The sequence below is a fragment of the Nicotiana tabacum genome, chromosome 6 (genome assembly GCF_000715075.1).
Source record: "Nicotiana tabacum cultivar K326 chromosome 6, ASM71507v2, whole genome shotgun sequence".
Classification (NCBI taxonomy): Eukaryota; Viridiplantae; Streptophyta; class Magnoliopsida; order Solanales; family Solanaceae; genus Nicotiana; species Nicotiana tabacum.
The window spans coordinates 207,207,014-207,228,644 of record NC_134085.1 but is presented as its reverse complement, the minus strand read 5'-3'; positions in this window follow the sequence as shown (position 1 = coordinate 207,228,644).

Here is a 21,631-nt window from a genome sequence, read left to right as displayed (position 1 = left end):
TTCAATATTTTTTCGGTTTATATTCGTAAAATAAAAAACCTACCCTAATTATTAGTACGGTTATAGATTTATGTAAGAACCTACGGTTTTATTAAGAGAAACCTAAAAATTCATTCGGTACGGTAAGGTTCGATTGATTTAGTCAATTTTTAAATATCCATTGACACATCCCTAGCCTTTGATTCCTTTTTTATTTATTTTTATTTTATGAATTGTACTACTACCTTTTACCTATGCATCACATTTTTTAGTTGTACCCAATTTATGCCACTTCCCTTTGTACCATCTCTTGCAAAATTATAAGACTTTGAAATAATATAGTTTAAGGCGCTATAGAGTAGCATTAGCTATCGATTGTTTCATGACAATTAGTAGAATTTCTCACATTCGAGTTCCATGCTTGGTACTAGTTTTAAAAGTAAGATTTTCAGAGTTTATTTTGATTAAGAAATATTCAAGTTCTTCCAATAGGAATAATAGACATAAGAATCCAGTTTCATCATTTTTATTCTATACATATTATTGTAACTAATCTATGTTGTTATTATAAATCACGAATTCCAAAGTGAAATGTTGATCGACTGAAAAAAGATTCACAATTTCAATAGGTGAAAAATATGTGTGATGTGTTGAACTTTTTATACCCTTGAAGAACCAAATTATTCCTTCAAATAGATAATTTTCATGTCAAACAAAACTGTAACCCCAATTAATCTAATGGGATCCTGTTAAGAGCTTCAGCAATCCACATTAATGGGGCTTCAGAGATGCTACAATGGTAGTATTTGGAGATGTATAAGGGGAACTGTTTGAGAGAGAAAGACCAAAGTGAATAGAAATGAAAAAATGTCTTCTCCGATATAATCTGTGTGACTTTACATGTGTGTATATATACTCTTATACAACTGTCAACATCTAAGCTATTAATTACAAACAGCCGTCTGCGACTAACAACTAAACTAACTATTAACTAATCAGCCTAAGCACTAACTATTAATCTTTATACATCAGCTTCCTTCAACACTCCCCCTTAAGCTGTGTAGTGTGAACAAATTGAAAACTCCTAGCTTAGACAATAAAAATTCATGTTATGTGTGACCAAGTCATTTTGTTAGTATGTCTGTTAGCTGCAAATTTGTGCTTACATGAGAGGTTTCAATTGTGCCTTCTTGTATTTTTTTCCCCAGATGAAATGAAAATCTATTTCTATATACTTAGTCCTTTCATGGTAGATTGGGTTTGCTGCAATTTGAAGTGCAACTCTGCTATCACAGAACAACTTGACTGGTAACTGCAGCTTTAAGTTCAACTCTCCAAACAGTCCAACTAGTCGTACTACTTCTATTGTCCATGCACTTCTACTCTACTTCTGATGAGCTTCTGGAGATGGTGTTTTGTTTTTTTGATTTTCATGAAATCAAAAAATCTCCTAACTTCACTATAAAGCCACTCACTAATTTTCTTATCATGGGGTAAGCGGCCCAGTCTGCATCACAGTACACTTTCAATTCCTCTCAGATTCTAGAAGACAACAAGATTCCCATGCCTGGTTTATTCTTTAGATACCTGACTACCCTTAAGACTGCCTCCATATGGGAATGCTTGGCTGGTGCATGAATTGGCTCAGATTTTGTACTACAATGCTATGTCAGGTCTGCTCATGGTAATATACAGTAGTTTTTCCACTAACTTTTGATAGTCGGAAGGATTATCCAAAGTATCATCTACATGTACTCATTGTGCATATTCTTTATCAAAATCTACACTAGTTAACCTGTGATTGACTTCTATGGTGTGCTTGCAGGTTTTGAACCTGCTAGACCAAGCTCTGTTATTAAGTCCAATGTGAACTTCCTTTGACATACTGAAATGCCATATTTGCTTCTAGCTATTTCAAGACCAAGGAAGTACTCCATCTTCCCAGGTCTTTGATCTAGAAATAATGGCTGAGAAGGGACTTAGTCTCCTGAACGAGGGTTGGTGAAGAGCCTATGATCAGGAGATCATCGACATATACCAAGAGTATCACAGAATGGCCATCGACTTTCCTGATAAAAAGGGAATAGTTATGGTGGCTCTAAGAAAAACCTGAAGCCAAAAGTGCCTCTGAGAGCTTGAGGTTCCATTGCCGTGAAGCTTGCTTTAGTCCATAAAAGGGACTTTTGCAGCTTACACACTTTTGATTGCTCCCCCTCGCTAGTGAAACCAGGAGGTTGTACCATGTACACATCTTCGACCAAGTCTCCTTGTAAAAATGCATTAAACATGTCCATTTGGTGTAGTTTCCAACCATGCATGGCTGCCGTAGCAAGAATAGCTCTCACAGTCACCATTTTCACTACCGGAGAGAAGGACTCTTGAGAATCTAAACCTTCTTATTGAGTATAGCCTTTAGCCTTGCCTTATATCTCTCCACTTTCCCTTTGGCATTGTACTTCACCTTAAATACTCACTTACAACCGATTAGCCTCTTTCTAGGTGGTAAGTCAACCAAAGTCTAAGTCTTGTTATCTGTAAGAGATTGAAACTCCACGTTCATAGCTGCCAACCACTCTTCATATTGCATAGCTTCTGAATAGGATTCAACCTCTTTTACAACTAAATAGTTGCAAAGTGAGGCAATATATGAAGCTGATAAGGAAGCATATGACGTGTAATTAGATAGTGGGTACATACAGGCAGCAGTTGAAGACCCTGGTAAAGGGCCATGAACATAAGCATACAACCAACCTGATGGTTTAGAAGTTCTACTCGACATTCTGAGGGCTGGTGGAGAGCCAACAGCTTGCGGAGGATCAACTGATCCAAGTGGAACACCTGTTGCATGATCTTCAGGGTTTGGATCAGGTGTGAGAGGGGTCCCTATGGTAGGAGTGAGACTAGCAAGTGGACCAGTCCAAGACCGCAACCCATGTGGGTAGTGGGCCTAAACAGGCTGAACCGTGTAAGACCGGGACCGGGGGAGGTGGGCCTGGCAAGTGGGACCCTTAGCTTGACGCCCGCGAGACCGGGACCGGACCGATCCTAGCGGGCTTAAACGGTCCTAACGACCATAATTTTAAAAAAAAAATTGCCCGTTTGGGCATTTAAAATCTAGTCCTTTCCTCTGCCAAAATAGCCGTTGGCTATTTACAAAATAGCCATTTAACCCCCCCTCCCCCCAACTTTGTTTTAACTCCAAAATTTTTATAATTACACTTTTTCCCTATTTTCAACTTTAAATACCCCCTCATTCTTTCATTTTTCTCACAAAATCATCAATCTCTCTCTAATTTTCTTCTATAATTGCTTACTTTATTGTTACAATTTGTGAAAAATTGTGATGTTGGTGAATTGAAGTCTTCAAGTCTTCAACGATAATTAATTTTCAACAAGTTTTTCATCAATTCGGTAAACTCGTTCCAACTCTTAAGTTTTAATATTATAGTTTTATTTGTTTTATTTACTTTGTATTGCTTGATTAGTTAAGATGAATTATTTCTTAAAAAATATTTAGTAAAAATAAGAAAAAATTCAATAGTAGTGAATCTAGTGGCCAATCTGTTCCTCTTCCACTTCCCCCGGCTCCCCGACCCAAACATGTTACCCGTCCTACACATGCTATTCTTGATAGCGATAATAATTTATTACAATTTACCGAGAGTCAATTTTGCCATAATATTGCACCCGGTGAACAATTAAACCATGAATATATGAATGCTCTTTGTGGTAATCCAACTATTGATGAATATGATGATGAAGAAATAGATTGTGATGAAACGCAACCGGATGACGATACACCCACTAGTCCTGCTCCTGAAGTTAACCCAACTAATAATAATCAAAATGATGCCCGTCTGACCCTCCTGTTACTGCCCCTACTTTTTCTAGGCAACCTTTTAAACGGACAGAAACATCTATAGTTTGACCATTTTTCACTCAACTAAGAGAAAAAAATAGAGCTAAGTGTAAAACTTGTGGCAAGGAGTTAGCTTTTAAATATGTTGGAGGTCCGGGGGAGGGGGGAGGGACGAGAAGTTTGACTAGACACATATTGCTACAACCTCAAGATAAAGTTAGATATCTTCGTATGAAAGCTTTGGCCGAGGGACAAATGTCCCTATTCAGGCTGACCTTAGTACCAGATCAAATCAATTTTAGTCGGAAATTAACACTGTTACCGGTGGTATTTTTAAAAAAGATTTGGAAGAATTGGCAAAAATGGTTATTGTTATGTGTTTACCATATAGTTTTCCTTCTAACCCTCACTTTGTGCATTATATTAGAAAAACTTTTAATCCTACTTATAAAGGTTTTCCTCACACAACCGTAAAGAGCGATATTATAAATATAAACTTGAATATGAACAATATTTGCGCTATTTATTTACTCATATAAATTGTCGTGTTGCTATTACAACTAATATTGGTAGAAGTGGTAATGACTATGATTACCTTACTGTTACCAGTCATTGGATTGATGAGGATTGGATAATGCAAAAGTGCATTATTGCTTATAGAATAATTAACTCACGTCGCACAAGACAATTTATTTCTAGCACAGTTACTGATATTTGTAGATATTTTTGCATTAGTGATAAAATAATATCAGTTTCAATGGATAATGCTACTAGTAACATAAATGTTATAGTCTTCCTTACCACTACACTAAGTCCTGTATTTAGTAACATTTTTCATGTTAGATGTATTTGTCATATTTACCATTTAATTATGGGTGATAGTATGGGAATTTTAAATGTTGAAATTCAAAAGGTTAAAATGGCTTAACTGCTTTTTTATTCAAACCGTAGAAGTAGACTTAGAATATTTTAAAAGATGCGATGAATTTGGCCTAAGAGAAAGAAAGGTTCCTAAACCTCGTCCAACTAGATGGAATTACATGTATGAAAGTTTAGTTGTTGCATATGAATATAGAAACTCCATAAACTCAACGTTTAATGCTCATGTAAGTGATGATGGTTAACACCTTACAAATGCGGATTGAACTAATGTTAAAATGCTTGTAGATTTTTTAGAAAAATTTCATATTGCTACAAATAAATTTTCTGGGCAATATTATCACACTATTTCTAACTGTTTAGTTTATATTGCAGAACTTGCAAATTTGTTTGATCATTTTTCAGAGTGTGGGGAATTGAGGAAGTGAATCCCGACGGCTCCTTTAGTATTTTGGAATGGCGGAAGGACAAAGAAAAATGCTTTCCGATTCTTTCAAGGATGGCCCAAGACATTTTAACTATTCAAGCTTCAACAGTGGCATCAGAGAGCACTTTCAATCAAGCAAGACTTCAAATCGATGATTATAGAGCGTCTATGAGGGAGAGCTTGGAAAAATCAGTACTTTTCCGAGACTAGATCCGTTCGAAAAGAATAAATTTTGGATTTGCTGAATCACAACCAAAGGTAGACGAAGCTTATGAAGAAATGCTAATTGAACTTGCGGAGGATGCTGTTTCGCCCAGAAGCGGTGATGACCAAGCTTCTTTTCTGCCACCACCAACGAAAATTCCTCCGGACCTTGAAGGATTTATGAAATTTGTAAGAGATACCATGTAACTTGTATGAACTCCGTTCCAGTTTACGAGAACCTATTTTCTTTTTGGTTCGTTCCAAAAAGAATGATCCCTTTCTAAATTTGATAACAATTTAGCTTAAACTTACGATTCTACCCTTAATGAGAAGCTTTTATAACCACACAAATACTCTGGGCCCCTTTTTAACTTGTTTAGGACCACAAATTCTAAAAGTCTTTATTTTTTCTTAAACTTTGTGCCAAGTCAAACAAGTTCACATAAATTGGAACGTATGGAGTATGTAACTTGTATTTTGGAACATCTTGATTAGTTTCTTTTTCTTCTCAATGGTGGTATTAGCACCTTGTTGTGCTCATTCCATAGGGGAGAGGAAAACTAAGAAATATATTGCCATATTTTTTTAATGCTATAATAAAATTATAATGTATTGCTTTGAATATCTCTTTACAATATTTTTCTCTTTAAATTTGAATAAAAAAATTTAGATCACAATTCTATAATATAATTTACAAGGAATTTCCTTAGATATTTTTATTACCATTTTTTTCTCTAACTTCTATAAAAAAAATTTAAAAAAGTAAGTATCTGTTGGGCCCACTTGGGCCTACTTAGCCCGGGACCATTAGTTCGTGGTCCCAGTCCCGAGCTGGTTCCTACAAATAGCCCGCGAAGCTCGGGCCCGCAAAGCCCATTTAAGTTGGGACCGACCCACGAAGCCCACTTAGTCTCGGGGCCGGCCCACATGCCAGCCTTAGGTAGGAGGATGTAGATTTGCTATAGGAGGTTCATGAGCAGACACTTCATGCTTTGTTGTCTCAGGTGGTGGCTAATCTAGATCCTCCTCTGTATAATCTGAAGAAGTGGAATGGCACATCCTAGAAACTGAGTTTGGCAAAAATACTTAAAAGACAAAACATCCTCTTTGAACTGGACATCTCTACTAAAAAAAAATTGCCTGCGAGTAAGACTATACAATCTATACCCCTTTTGGGTGCTATAATAGCATGTGAACTGATGTCTCCGCTCTGGGAGCAAACTTATTTGATTTGTCCCCAACAATAGTAGTGTAACGACCCGACCAGTCGTTTTGAGCTTTTGCACTTTGCTCGTCATTTCTTGGACATGACTAGCCCCGTGTGATGTATTATGACTTATTTAAATTGTTGGTTTTGGTTTTCAGGAAAATCTGAATGAATTTGGAAGAACAGTTCCTACTTTGAAGCTTGAAATTCGAAAGGTTTGACCAATATTTGACTTGCTTGTATATGATCTTGGATCAGAATTTTTATGATTTGGTTAGCTCCGTTAGGTGATTTGGGACTTAGGAGCGTGACCAGAATGCATTTTGGAAGTCCGTGGAAGGTATAGGCTTGAATTGGCGAAAGTGAGATTTTGTCGTTTTCCGGTGGATAGGTGATATTTTTATATAGAGGTCGGAATGGAATTCCGAGAGTTTCTGTAGCTTTATTATATCATTTGAGATGTGTGTGCAAAATTTCAGGTCATTCGGACGTGGTTTAGTTGGGTTTTTGATCAAAAACGTATTTTAGATGTTTTTAGAAAATTTAGGCTTGAATTCGATGTGAATTGGTGGGTTTGGTGTTGTTCGAGGTGTTTTGATGATTGGAACAAGTTTGAACGAGGTTTTAGGATGTGTTAGTACTTTTGGTTGAGGTCCCGGGGGTCTCGGGTAAGTTTCGGGTGGTCAATCGGGCTATTTTTGGAGTTGGAATGTTGCAGAAAAACTATTCAGGTGTTGCAGACATTTAAGCCTTCGCGATCGCGTGGGGCATATCGCGATCGCGTAGAAGGAATTTAGAAGTCCAGAATTTAGACCTTCGCGTTTGCATAGGTGGCCTTGCGTTCGCGGAAGGCAGGGGGCTAGTTCTTCGCGTTCGCATGAGGCTGTTCGCGTTCGCATATAAGAAATAGGGTCCAAGAGGAATTTCCCTTCGAGTTCGCACTAGAGGGCTCGCGTTCGCATAGGTATGGTAAGCTGAAGTATCGCGTTCGCATGGTATTTGTCGCGTTCGCGTAGTGTACTACTAAGGTCTTGAAGATTTGCTCTTCGCGATCGCGAGGCTTGTGCCACGATCGCGTAGAAGGAAAGTCAGACCTGGGCAGAAAGTTTATAAGTTATTTCATCCGCAATTTTGAGTCATTTTTCCTCCATAGTTGAGCATTTTGAGAGCTTTTTGAGGGTGAATAAAGAAGGATTCAAGGAGAATTGATTGGAGGTAAGATATTTGAACCTAAAACGTGATTCTATTGTGAAATCAACCTAGAAATTCTTGGAACTTAAGCTAAAAATGGAAGACCTAGGGCTTGAGATTTTGAACTTTGAATTGGGATTTGAAAGACCATTTAGGGTCGGATTTGAGAACTTTTGGTATGTATGAACTCTTAGGAGGATAAGGAACCCGTTGAGGTAAAAATTTCTGAGTTTTGAGAAGTGGGCCCGGGGCTTGAGTTTTGGTAATTTCGAGATTTGTGCCCAATATTGATTGTGTTCACTTGGGCTTTGTTCTCTTAGCATATTGTGATGCATTCGTTCTGATTTTGGATAGATTTGACACGCGTGGAGGCTAATTTGAGGGGCAAAGGCATGCGAGCTAGAGATTTCGCCGGTTCGAGGTAAGTAATGATTGTAAATGCTGTTATGAGGGTTTGAAACCCCGGATTACACATCGTTGTGTTAGTTTGAGGTGACACACACGCTAGATGACCAGCGTGGAGTTGTGCACCGTTGCGGATTGTGACTTGGTCCTCCCCGTACGACTGTTAAGTCGCGTATTTGATTTGAACTCTTATGATGTTCCATGTTCTAGAGATTGATATTATATGTTTGGGCTGTATGCCATGCTTGGGGCCTTGTGCCGACCTGCTGAGACCCTTAGGGGCACTTTCACTATTTTTCCTCACTCTATTTGTTTTGAAAGCATATCCTTAGTCATGTTTTACTTGTTTATTGTTTAAATCTGGTTTGTCACTTTATTTCTTAAAAATATGAAAACTGTTTGGGCTGAGTTCCCTGTTTTACTGATGGTCCAAGTGATCGTGAGGTTAATGACTGAGAGAGGCCGAGGGCCTGGTTGTGAGGATTATATAGTTATGGATCGGGCTGCACGTCGCAACAATATATATATATATATATATATATATATATATATATATGTATGTATGTATGTATATGGGAATGGGCTACATGCCGCAATGATACTTATATGGATCGGGCTGCACGTCGCAGTGATATATATATTGGATCGGGCCGAGCGCCGCAACGATATAACGCTTGGGCTGTAGGAGCCCCTTTGGAGTCTGCACATCCCCAGTGAGTGCCGTCGACGAGATATATGGATCGGGCTACACGCCGCAGCGATATATGGATCGGGCTGCGTGCCGCAGCGGTTACTATTTGGTACCTATTGAGTGTGAGTACTAAGTGTGAGCGCTGATTAATAAGAGTTGAGTCACGAGTGACTGAGAGGCTTGTCCGAGGGGCGATAGATATATACATGCATATGAGTGATGCTTTGCCTGAGGGGCATGTTTATGAACTTATTGATTTTTCACTCCTCTTTAAAAATGAGTTTCTATCGAATATGTTGATTATTGACTGTTTACACTCATCTTTATATTGAGCCTCTATCGAAAGTGTTGAACAAATGTTTTAAAAGAACTTTGATTTAAGCTGGGGTTTATGAGATGTTCAGAATTTAATCACGGATTTGGCTTTGTTATTTCCACTGAGATTTTCATGTTATGAGGAGTTTATGATTCCTGTTTTTTGCCCGAGGGGCTGTTTACGAACTATGTTTTGCCCGAGGGGCTGATTATGGTTTTCATCTCTTTTATTATAAATGGTATTGAACCCCTACTGAAACTGTCGGAAAGCATTTTCACTTGTTTAAATGATTTTTACCAAAAGGCTGGATTTTAAATAAGACGATCGACTCGTATTCTGAATTAGCAGCTTGTGTGCTTATTGAGTTATCATGAATGTGGATTCATTGTTTCCTACTGCTCAGTCTTTATTTACTCTTATTACTTACTGTGTTGGAGTACTCACATTACTCCCTACACCTCGTGTGCAGATTCAGGTATTTCAGAACTCGGTAGCGGGTATTGATTGCTCGAATCTGAGTCATCAGAGTTAGCAAGGTGGCTGCACGACGTTCGCAGCACTGGTTCTTCATCTCATTTCCATTTCTATACTTAGTACACTTGACTGTTTTTGTTGTATTCAGACCTTGGTAGATGCTCATGACTAGTGACACCCCGATGTCGGGCTTGTGTAATTATTCTGTATTTTTCTTTTAAATGTTCATTATGAGATTAATGGTTTATAAATGGTATAAAAAACACTTTTACATAGAAAATGGTTGATTAGGGAATTGTGTCGGTTGGCCTTGTCTTCATGAGAGGCGCCATCACGACCGGGTCTGGTTTAGGGTCGTGGCAAGTTGGTATCAGAGCCTAGGTTACATAGGTCTCACGAGTCATGAGCAGGTTTAGTAAAGTCTCGCAGATCGGTACGAAGACGTCTGTATTTATTCTCGAGAGGCTGCAGAACCTTTAGGAAAACATCACATTCTTGAATCCTTATTGTGCGTCCTTGATTCAGCTTGAAATGTAACTCTTTGAATTCCTTCCACGCGTTCGTATGCGCGCATGAACGCTCAGTATTAGATTTGCAATGATGGCTTGTGAGTCCCCGATTGGGGGGCGAGATGTGATCTCTGTGAGTTGATGTTGGGCCAGTATGGAGGACTTGAGGCCGGATCTTTGCCTATGGCTTGAGCACCGAGGTGTTGATTGTGTGAGCAAGTGTTTTTGAACTTATATGTTCGGTATTGTCCCTATTAGTGGGAGCGACGGCTGGATGGCTATGTGATGAGTATGTTAGTATTACGAGACGTATCCATATGATTTAGAAGCGACGAGAAAGGCCCGCTGGAGGATAGAAGAACTATTGGGTGTTTGAATTCCATCTTGGTTCGAGGTATAGCCCGAGTTGTGGGCGTGTGAAGAATCTTTTCATGTTTCCTAGTTGGGAGTGAAGTAAATATCATGTTGCGGTATAAGTTTAGACTCAGGAAGACTAAGTGACTGCGTAAAGTTTACGACGGTGGAAGGTATGCGGGAATGTTAGTTTGAGGCAAATCAGGTGGGTTATCTCCTGCGAAGTGTTCGGAAGTTGTGCGATCCTTATGTTGTCTGTTAGCAGATCTCATCTGCAAGTGAAAGATATGTGTCGTAATTTAAATGGGTCGCTTAGGAGAGGGGGCCTAACTGTTGTGAGAGTGAATGTGAGATTTGCAGAAGAGTTAAAGTACTAGATGATCTGTGTTTTTGCAAGCTTACAAAGGATTTGAGTTTAATCTCACTATGGTATTACGACATCAATAGAGTATATGTGTTACGAGATATTGAGTGTGTTTTGATCTATGGCTTTGAGCCAAGTGAGGGAGTTTGCTGTTGATTTGTTTATTGCACGGTTATGTGCTATGTTGGTTCCAATTTGAGGCACACTGGTGAATCAATTATGGCTTACGGAGACTGAGATCGAGGATGTCTCGAGTAAAGGAAGATTTTTGACAGAGGTTATGTCATGCTTCATAGGTGTATGGGAATCTCAGAGTGTCTTGAGCTGTTGTGGTAATGGATGCTCGGTGCATAGAGCAGGAAGTGGATTGGTTATTCGAGGATGAGGTTACACCCTGCGGTGTCGGAGTGCTATTGAGGCATGGGTGGTTCGTTCATTTGATCAGGCTAATTGCAGTTTGAATAGAGTGAATGACTCTCAAGAATGGTTCTAATGTGTTCAAGATTTTACATATAACAATTGGGTATTTTAAAGTTGTATATGTGGTTAGAAACTGAGTTTTCATTGGAAGATGTCGAGACTTGTGGTATTATCTTTATAAATTATGAAATTCTATGTATCCGTACCAATAAGGTAAAGGTAACAGATTTAGATTCGCAGGAAGTCTCTTCAGAGCAAAGTACTTTGATCGTGGTGCTCGTGGGAATATCTGAGAAAGTATTCAACGGCTTATGAGCCTTAGACGGTGTGGCTTTATGCTTGGGTCCCGTGTGGTAAGTCTGGGTTGAGGAGTTGTGATGTTATAGCAAGAATGAGTATCAAGTTGAAGGTAAATCAGAAGAAAATTCGAATAGATGGGATAGCTTGGTAGTAGGCCGAGTTGGTATGGTAAGGATACGATTAGTTCTTTGGATGCTTGCGAGATTATGAGTTTTTACAAGTGTTTCTCGGCAATTCTCTTGGATTTTAGTGATCCGCGTAGCTCGATTGAGTTAGAAGGATTCAGTCCTGGCATGTCTGGTTTGTGCAAGGGGAACCCGGAGAGTTCTTGATGGTTTCGACCTCGGTTGGAAATGTATATTTTCTATGGGCATGAGGAGCATGGTATGTATAGTGATTTTCTTCTAGATGGGAAAAATGGAAGTTCTTGGTTGGTTGAGTACATAGTTGCTTGTGACTCGAAAGAGATACAAGGTTCTTGTGGTTATCCTAGAATGGTACGGTTTATGCGGTATGTTGTGTAGGAGTGAGATTGGCATGTGTAAGGTCACGGTTCAGATTTGAAAGGAATGTCATAAATTCTTAGGCAGCACGGGCAGTTCAGATAAATTGAAGAAATGAGCTTCAGATGATTTGAGAAATAATCTTTAGATGATTAAGGAAATGGTAATGCTAATTGAGGTGATTGGACGAGGGTATATGATTCAGAAAGAGGCAATGTGATTAAGTTGATGGTACTCCGATAGTATTGCAGCACTTCTTGTCAGATCGGCTGCTGATATTCGAGTTTGCTTGGCAACACAGAAGAATCTTAGAGTATCTCTCGTGGAATGATTGAGTACTAGAGGTGAGTTATATATGCGAGTGGCGGAATTGGGATCAGATATGGTACTTTGTGTGTTTTATGGACTTGGAGACTGGAAATTCTCATATGCAGGTTAGCTCGTGGTTGTGGATGGCAAAATGTGGGTAAGTTAGTCAGATGTTAGTATGTGCTATAATTCAGTCATTGTGAACCTTCGAAGGATTATTTATCTATTGTGGTAACTAGAGTTGATGTGTGGTCCATTGGTAGACCTATATGGATATGTGTCCAGCATCGAGACGACCTTGTTGACTTTGAGTTGTTGTAGGCGAGAGATGTGTTGATTCGGTTGTTATTGAGCTTATTGGTAATCTGGGGAGATCTAGGAGTTACATTTGTGTGTTGCGAGACGTTATGATCTGTTGATTATAGGCACCTATGGTGCGGTTCTATCGGAGTTTCATAGTGGAAGTCGAGCGGGAAGAGTGATTGGGTGTTGCTCGGTGCATGGCGTATCTGTTATGTCCTTTCGGGTTTGCATGGTGTATGTTATTTGTTTTGCCGTGGGTGTAATGATTTGCTTTGGCTCCAGACATTAAATTGTGCGTGGTTGTCGATTTCGAGCATAGTGACTCGAGGAGTTTCGTGTGGAGCAGTGTTTGGATAGGATCGCGCATTGCAGCGAAGCTATGTGGAGTTATGACCTTGCGGGTTAGATTCGTGTGTTCTATTTTCATGATGAGAGATGGGTTCTTAGCCTTGTGTTGTGATGGTACTGGTGAGCTTGAGGGGCAGCTCTTTCGTTAGAGTCATTTTCATGATTCGAGTATGTTCGGACCGTTGCTTATTGGTGCGTGTATTATGCAAGTTGTGGCTTAAGTCTGTATTGATGTGTCATGTCACCAGAGTAGTGTGTTGGATCAAAGGAGATCGTTGGGATCATTAATGAATACGAACGGATTCGATTTCAGCATGTTGGAAGGATAATATCGAGGTTCGGCTAAAAAAAATTGCTATGATCTTTGTCAAAGGAGAAGGGGCTTCAAGAATGGTTGATCTGAGAAATGGTTATGTCCTTTCATTGGTAGTATATGAAAGTGTTGGAATGAAACTTTAGTGGATAAAAGATTTTCTACCGGTATTCAGTTGTTGTGTGCAGCTGCTGTGAATGGGAGTTATCGCTACATCTGCTTGAGTTATGTGGTATATTATATAATTGCACCTGAGGTTGCAAGCATGGGTTATTACAGCTGGTTCGGTCCTATTCAGAGTATAGATGTGGGGTTGTGATCGTATTGATGGTTTCAGAAGTGGAAATGTGGTTCTATGGTTTATAGGCTGGATTGGGATTGTGTAGTTTCAGTTACAAGGTGTTATCGAACCTATGTGAGATAGGGTGATGTGGGATCACCCCTGGGTATGTGCATGGTAAGGTTATTCAGCGATTGGTTGGCTTTTGGAACAGCTCTGGGCACGTTCGAGGACGAACGTATGTTTAAGTGGGAGAGGATGTAACGACCCGATCGGTCGTTTTGAGCTTTTGCACTTTGCTCGCCAGTTCTTGGGCATGACTAGCCCCGTTTGATGTATTATGACTTATTTAAATCGTTGGTTTTGGTTTTCAGGAAAATCTAAATGAATTTGGAAGAACAGTTCCCAGTTTGAAACTTGAAATTCGAAAGGTTTGACCAATATTTGACTTGCTTGTATATGATCTCGGATTGGAATTTTTATGATTTGGTTAGCTCTGTTAGGTGATTTGGGACTTAGGAGCGTGATTGGAATGTATTTTGGAAGTCCGTGGAAGGTTTAGGCTTGAATTCGCGAAAGTGAGATTTCGGCGTTTTCCGATGGATAGGCGAGATTTTGATATAGAGGTCGGAATGGAATTCTGAGAGTTTCTGTAGCTTCGTTATGTCATTTGGGATGTGTGTGCAAAATTTTAGGTCATTCGGACGTGGTTTGGTTGGGTTTTTGATCAAAAGAATATTTCAGAAGTTTTTAGAAAATTTAGGCTTGAATTCGATGTGAATTAGTGGATTTGGTGTTGTTCGAGGTGTTTTGATGATTGAAACAAGTTTGAACGAGGTATTAGGATGTGTTGGTGCTTTTGGTTGAGGTCCCAGGGGCCTCGAGTGAGTTTCGGGTGGTTAATCGGGCTATTTTTGGAGTTGGAATGTTGCAGAAAAACTGTTCAAGTATTGCAGACATTTAAGCCTTCGCAATCGCGTGGGGTATATTGCAATCGCGTAGAAGGAATTTGGAAGGCCAGAATTTAGACCTTCTCGTTCGCATAGGTGGCCTCGCGTTCGCGGAAGACTGGGAGCTGGTGCTTCGCATTTGCATGGGGCTGTCCACGTTCGCGTATAAGAAATGGGGTCCAAGAGGAATTTCTCTTTGTGTTCGCACTAGAGGGCTCGCATTCACATAGGTATGGTAAGCTGAAGCATCGCGTTCACATGGTATTTGTCGCGTTCGCGTAGTGTACTGCTAGGGTCTTGAAGATTTGCTCTTCGCAATCGTGAGGCTTGTGCCACGATCGCGTAGAAGGAAAGTCAGACCTAGGCAGAAAGTTTATAAGTTATTTCATCCGCAATTTTGAGTCATTTTTCCTCCGTAGTTGAGCATTTTGAGAGCTTTTTGAGGGTGATTAAAGAAGGATTCAAGGAGAATTGATTGGAGGTAATATTTTTGAACCTAAAACGTGATTCTATTGTGAAATCAACCTAGAAATTCTTGGAACTTAAGCTAAAAATGGAAGAACTAGGGCTTGGGATTTTGAACTTTGAATTGGGATTTGAAAGACCATTTGAGGTCATATTTGAGAACTTTTGGTATGTATGAACTCGTGGAAGGATAAGGAACCCGTTGATGTAAAACATTTTGAGTTTCGAGAAGTGGGTTCGGGGCTCGGGTTTTGGTAATTTCGAGATTTGTGCCCAATATTGATTGTTTTCGCTTGGGTTTTATTCTTTTAGCATATTATGATGCATTCGTTCTAATTTTGGATAGATTCGACGCGCGTGGAGGCCAATTTGAGGGACAAAGGCATTGCGAGCTAGAGATTTCGCCGGTTCGAGGTAAATAATGATTGTAAATGCTGTTCTGAGGGTTTGAAACCCCGGATTACACATCGTTGTGTTACTTTGAGGTGACGCACACGCTAGATGACCAGCGTGGAGTTGTGCACCGTTGGGGATTGTGACTTGGCCCGCCCCGTACGACTGTTAAGTCGCGTATTTGATTTGAACTCTTATGATGTTCCATGTTCTAGAGATTTATATTATATGTTTGGGTTGTATGCCATGCTTGGGGCCTTGTGCCGACCTGCTGACACCCTTAGGGGCACTTTCACTATTTTTCCTCACTCTATTTGTTTTGAAAGCGTATCCTCAGTCATGTTTTACTTGTTTATTGTTTAAATCTGGTTTATCACTTTATTTCTTAAAAATATGAAAACTGTTTGGGCTGAGTTCCCTGTTTTACTGATGGTCCGATCGTGAGGTTAATGACTGAGAGAGGCCGAGGGCCTGGTTGTGGGTATTTTATAGTTATGGATTGGGCTGCACGATGCAGCAATATATATATATATGTATATGGATCGGGCTGCACGCCGCAGCGATACTTATATGGATCGGGTTGCACGTCGCAGCGATATATATATTGGATCGGGCTGAGCGCCGCAACGATATAACGCTTGGGCTGTAGGAGCCCCTCCGGAGTCTGCACATCCCTAGTGAGCGCTGTCGACGAGATATATGGATCGGGCTGCACGCCGCAACGATATATGGATTGGGCTGCGTGCTGCAGTGGTTACTATATGGTACCTATTGAGTGTGAGTACTAAGTGTGAGCACTGATTAGTAAGAGTTGATTCACGAGTGACTGAGAGGCTTGCCCGAGGGGCGATAGATATATACATGCATATGTGTGATGCTTTGCCTGAGAGGCCTGTTTATGAAATTATTGATTTTTCACTCCTCTTTAAAAATGAGTTTCTATAGAATATGTTGATTATTGACTGTTTACACTCATCTCTATATTGAGCCTCTGTCGAAAGTGTTGATCAAATGTTTTAAAACAACTTTCATTTAAGCTGGGGTTTATGAGATGTTCAGAATTTAATTATTAATTTGGCTTTGTTATTTCCACTGAGATTTTCATGTTATGAGGAGTTTATGATTCCTGTTTTTTGCCCGTGGGGCTGTTTACGAAGTGTGTTTTGCCCGAGGGGCCGATTATGGTTTTCATCTCTTTTATTATAAATGGTATTGAACCCCTACTGAAACTGTCGGAAAGCATTTTCACCTGTTTAAATGATTTTTACCAAAAGGCTGGATTTTAAATAACACGATCGACTCGTATTCTGAATTAGCAGCCTGTGTGCTTATTGAGTTATCATGAATGTGGATTCATTGTTTCCTACTGCTCAATTTTTATTTACTCTTATTACTTACTAGGTTGGAGTACTCATATTACTCCATGCACCTTGTGTGCATATTCAGGTATTTCAGAACCCGCTAGCAGGTATTGATTGCTCAGACGCGGAGTCATCAGAGTTAGCAAGGTGGCTACACGACATTTGGAGCACTGCTTCTTCATCTCATTTCCATTTTTGTACTTAGTACACTTGACTGTTTTTGTTGTATTCAGACCTTGGTAGATGCTCATGACTAGTGACACCCCGATGTCGGGCTTGTGTAATTATTCCGTATTTTTCTTTTAAATATTCATTATGAGATTAATGGTTTATAAATGGTATAAAAACCACTTTTAAATGGAAAATGAATGATTTGGGAATTGTGTCGGCTGACCTTATCTTCATGAGAGGCGCCATCACGACCGGGTCCGGTTTGGGGTCGTGACAAGTAGCATAGCAAAGACTCCCAATGATCCTTAGGTTATGCAAGGTTTGTTTTCTCCCGTAGAAGACCTCAATGGAGACTGGCCTTTCAGAGCTGAAGAAGGCACTCTGTTAATCAGATAGACATCATTTTAAACACAAAAATCCCAAATCTTAAAGGTATACCACCTTGGAACCTCAGTGCCCTGACCACTTCTAATATTTATCTATGTTTTCTTTCAACTACCCTATTTTGTTGGGATGTATACACACATGAACTTTGATGTATAATTCCTGCAGAACTAAACAATTTATGGCAATGAGAGTTGAAGAATTCAGTCCCATTATCACTTCCAAGCACTTTGACATTGCTATTAAATTGTGTCTTTACAAGCAATAGAAAATCCTTAAGCACAGTGCTAACATCACTCTTCAACTTTAAGAGAAACAACCATACCAGTCTGATACAGTCATCAACCAATGTAAGAAGAAAACGATTTTCATCGTGAGTGGGAACTCTGTAAGGGCCCCAAACATCACTATGCACTAGGTCAAATGGTTTATTTGCTCTATTATGATTTGTAGGGAATGGAACTCTGGTTTTCTTAGCTAAAGAAAAAATTGGACAAGAAACACAACTACGAACACTAGACTGAAAAGTAAATATTTGTAGTAAAATTTTGGCAGACATATGTCCGAGCCTTCTTTGCCACAAGACTTCTTCATCTTTTCCTTTTAAAGTCATAGCTGCTAAATATGTATAATGTAGTACATTTTTAAATATTACTCTAAGTAATACTCCACGAACAAAAGCAGAGCTCACCAGTAGCACTGGAAGAGAAGGAAATCCTAACCCATAGTCTGCTTGCCTACAAAATCGGTTCCTACGTTGTACTGTAGACCAATATAGGTTCCCAAAAAAGAATGCATGTACCATCCATTGTACTCAGTGAGTCTCAACAATAGGGGGCGAAAATTTAATAACATATACATTACGAGCAAAGGTTCTAAATGCATGTAAAACATAAAGCTTATAAGAATAATTCTAAAATAATTGCATAATAGCGGTTTATGAATATTCTAAAAGAAATTCTTTTCTTTTTCTTTCTTATATAAAAAAATACTTCACTTTATACTTTGGGAGTTCCAACTATCCTGACTTAATTTTGTCTCAGTCACCGTGTAATCGGCACGGGTTCGATCCCAACCTGATCGAATAGTCCCAATCCACGAGGTGCCACTCGCTTCATGGTTCTCAACGCTCATGTATCATACCTTAGCATGACTAAGTAAATTCTCAGCAATGAAACCCTCAGCTCGTGTGCTCCCTACTTTGGCACAAGTAGTTTTAGGAAGTCAACGCCTTGGTCAGGACCCTCGGCTTGGACGATGACCCATTCTCAGAATAAAGGATACTCCCAAAAATCTTTTCTTTCTAAAACTTCTTTTTGTGACTTTTCAAGTCTAAATCTTTTCTTTTTAGAACATTATGTACATGCTCATGTTGGTATCCTTAAATGTAAAGCATGACATAAGAATGAAATAAACATGTAAAAGTGTTTCTAAAGATTCTTGCTTCTTCATAAATTTTTAATATGAAAATAGCATATAAGAATAACACAAAAATTTGAAAATTTATGCACATATATCATAATAAATCATCTAAACTTTTGCTAAAATAATTCTAAGTTTATAGGCACTCACTCGCTTCAATTAAGTAAATATAAACTCTCTTAAGCAATTCATCAAACACCTTGTATGCATGTTTTTGTAAGTTAAACCACTTTAGTAAAGGGTTATATCAACTCACCTCAAAATTTCTCGAGTCAATACGTAGGCCCCAGTCCAATTTATACCCGTCAGACAATTAATTCTACAACAACCAGTGCATTTTAATAAATTTCAAAGTTTCACACCTAAACATTAAACTTATTGTTGATACAGAGGAAGAAGGGAATTAACTATCCAATTCTTATATTGTAGGATAATTGAGAATAGGAAATTGTATATACCTGAGTTCAAGAATTAGTGATTTGTAAAGAAACCTAGAATTTTTCGTTGCTTGCGTGAGTATTTTCGTTGGGACGTGCTTCTGTTTCTTATACGTAGAAGTCTGCTTGGAATTTTCCCCTAACCCCCCCCCTCGCTCGAAGGCTTAAGGCTTTAAGCTTGCCTTACGCTTTTCAACCATCCTTTTATGGGCTTAAGGTCTTTAGGATTGTTCCCCACCCTTTTTGGTTATTTTGTCCTTTTTTTTGTTTTGTTTTGATTTTTTTAACTTAACTCATAATTAATGATATCCACTTTTAATAATTAATAACATTAAAATTATTAATATTCCCTAATTGTATATCCACTTATTTATAAATATAGAAGTAACTCAAAATCACTCACAAGGGTTTAAATCCGTAATAGAATTATAATTTAAGAAAAAAAAAATACTATATTTAGTCTGTCTTGAAACTTTTATAGATTTGAGGAGTGTTACAATCTCCCCTCCTTAAAAACATTCTTCCTCGAATGTTGCTAGGGCCTTATTCTTAAGCTAATAATCCTTCCTTAAGTCCTTTAACTTCTTAAGTTTTCTTAGTACTACTAACTTTCCCAAGGGCTCAAAATTTTGGCTAACTCCTTAAATTTTCAAAAATTTCGGCAAAGTTTTCCTTGTAAATTGGACTATCCAAAAAAATATCCCTATCACAAATACCACAACTACACAAACAACAACCAAATATACCATAACAGGCCATTCTTAGGCACCATACACAGCTCATAAATTAATTACTCATACTCTGGCAGGGAGGTACCATAATAACCAACAAGAATTTAAAGCACAACACTTTAGCAAAAGTAAATCACTTTAAGGAGTTAAATGTACTCTGGCATGGCACTAAATTATTAAATAACTAAATATACTCTGACAAAAATTAAATTACTTCAACAACTAAGTATAATCTAGCAAGGACATAAACACATGCTAACTTGCATTTAACAAAAAAAACATAAGTGACAATCCAAACCTAGGTCCACATACCTTTTTCCTCAAATAAATATGGATATTTCTTCCTCATATCTTCCTCGACCTCCCACGTAGCCTCTTTTGAATCATGATTACTCCACAAAGCTCTTACCGATGCTATATCTTTTGTTCTCAATTTCCTTACTTGCCTATCAAGAATTTCTATAGGTACCTCTTCATAAGTCAAGCCTTCTTTAATTTCTATGGTATCAACAGGTATTATATGCGACTCATCATGGATGTACTTTCTAAGCATAGACACATGAAAGACATGATGAACAGAGGACAACTCAACGGGCAACGCTAGCTCATAAGCCACGTTTCCCTTCTTTTCTATAATCTCATAAGGTCCAATAAATCTAGGACTAAGTTTCCCCTTCTTACCAAATCTCATAACTCCTTTCATTGGTGAAACTTTCAAAAATACCCTGTCACTAACCATGAACTCTATGTCACGATACCTCTTGTCAGAATAGGACTTTTGACGACTCTGAGCCGCTTTCAGTCTTTCTCTGATTAGCTGAACTTTCTCTAAGGCCTCACAAATAAACTCTGGACCAATCAATTGCACCTCTACTGGTTCAAACCAATCCACTGGAGACCTACATCTTCGCCCATACAACGCTTCATAAGGAGCCATACCAATGTTGGCCTGATAGCTGTTATTGTAAGCAAATTCTATAAGTGGCAAGTGATCATCCCAATTACCTCCAAAATCTATAACACATGCTCGCAGCATATCTTCGAGAGTCTGAATGGTTCTTTCTGCCTGACCATCAGTCTGTGGATGGAAAGCGGTGCTCAAATTGACCTTGGTACTTAATCTTTTCTGAAATGCCTGCCAAAAATGCGTTGTGAACTGAGGACCTCTGTCAGATATGATTGAAATTGGAGTACCATGCAATCGGACTATTTATTTGATATACAACTGTGTATACTGCTCTGCAGAATCTGTCATCTTTACTGGTAGGAAATGTGCGGACTTTGTTAGTCGGTCTACAATAACCTAGATTGAATCATGCTTACGATATGTGCGAGGTAGACCTACTACGAAATCCATATTAATCATGTCCCATTTCCACTGTGGTATCTCTATATCTTGATCTAGGCCACCAGGCCTCTGATGCTTGGCTTTGACTTGCTGGCAATTCAAACATCTAGCCACATGATCTGCTACTTGTTTCTTCATGCCTTTCCACCAGTACAACTCTTTCAAGTCCAGATACATTTTGGTAGCACCTGGGTGGATAGAGTACCTCGAACTGTGAGCTTATTCCAATATGGCCTTTCTAAGACTATCTACATCAGGTATACATAATCGATCATTCACTTCAAACTCCGTCACTTCCTAGAGTGAAAGCAGTGATTTCTTTGTTTCTAACTCC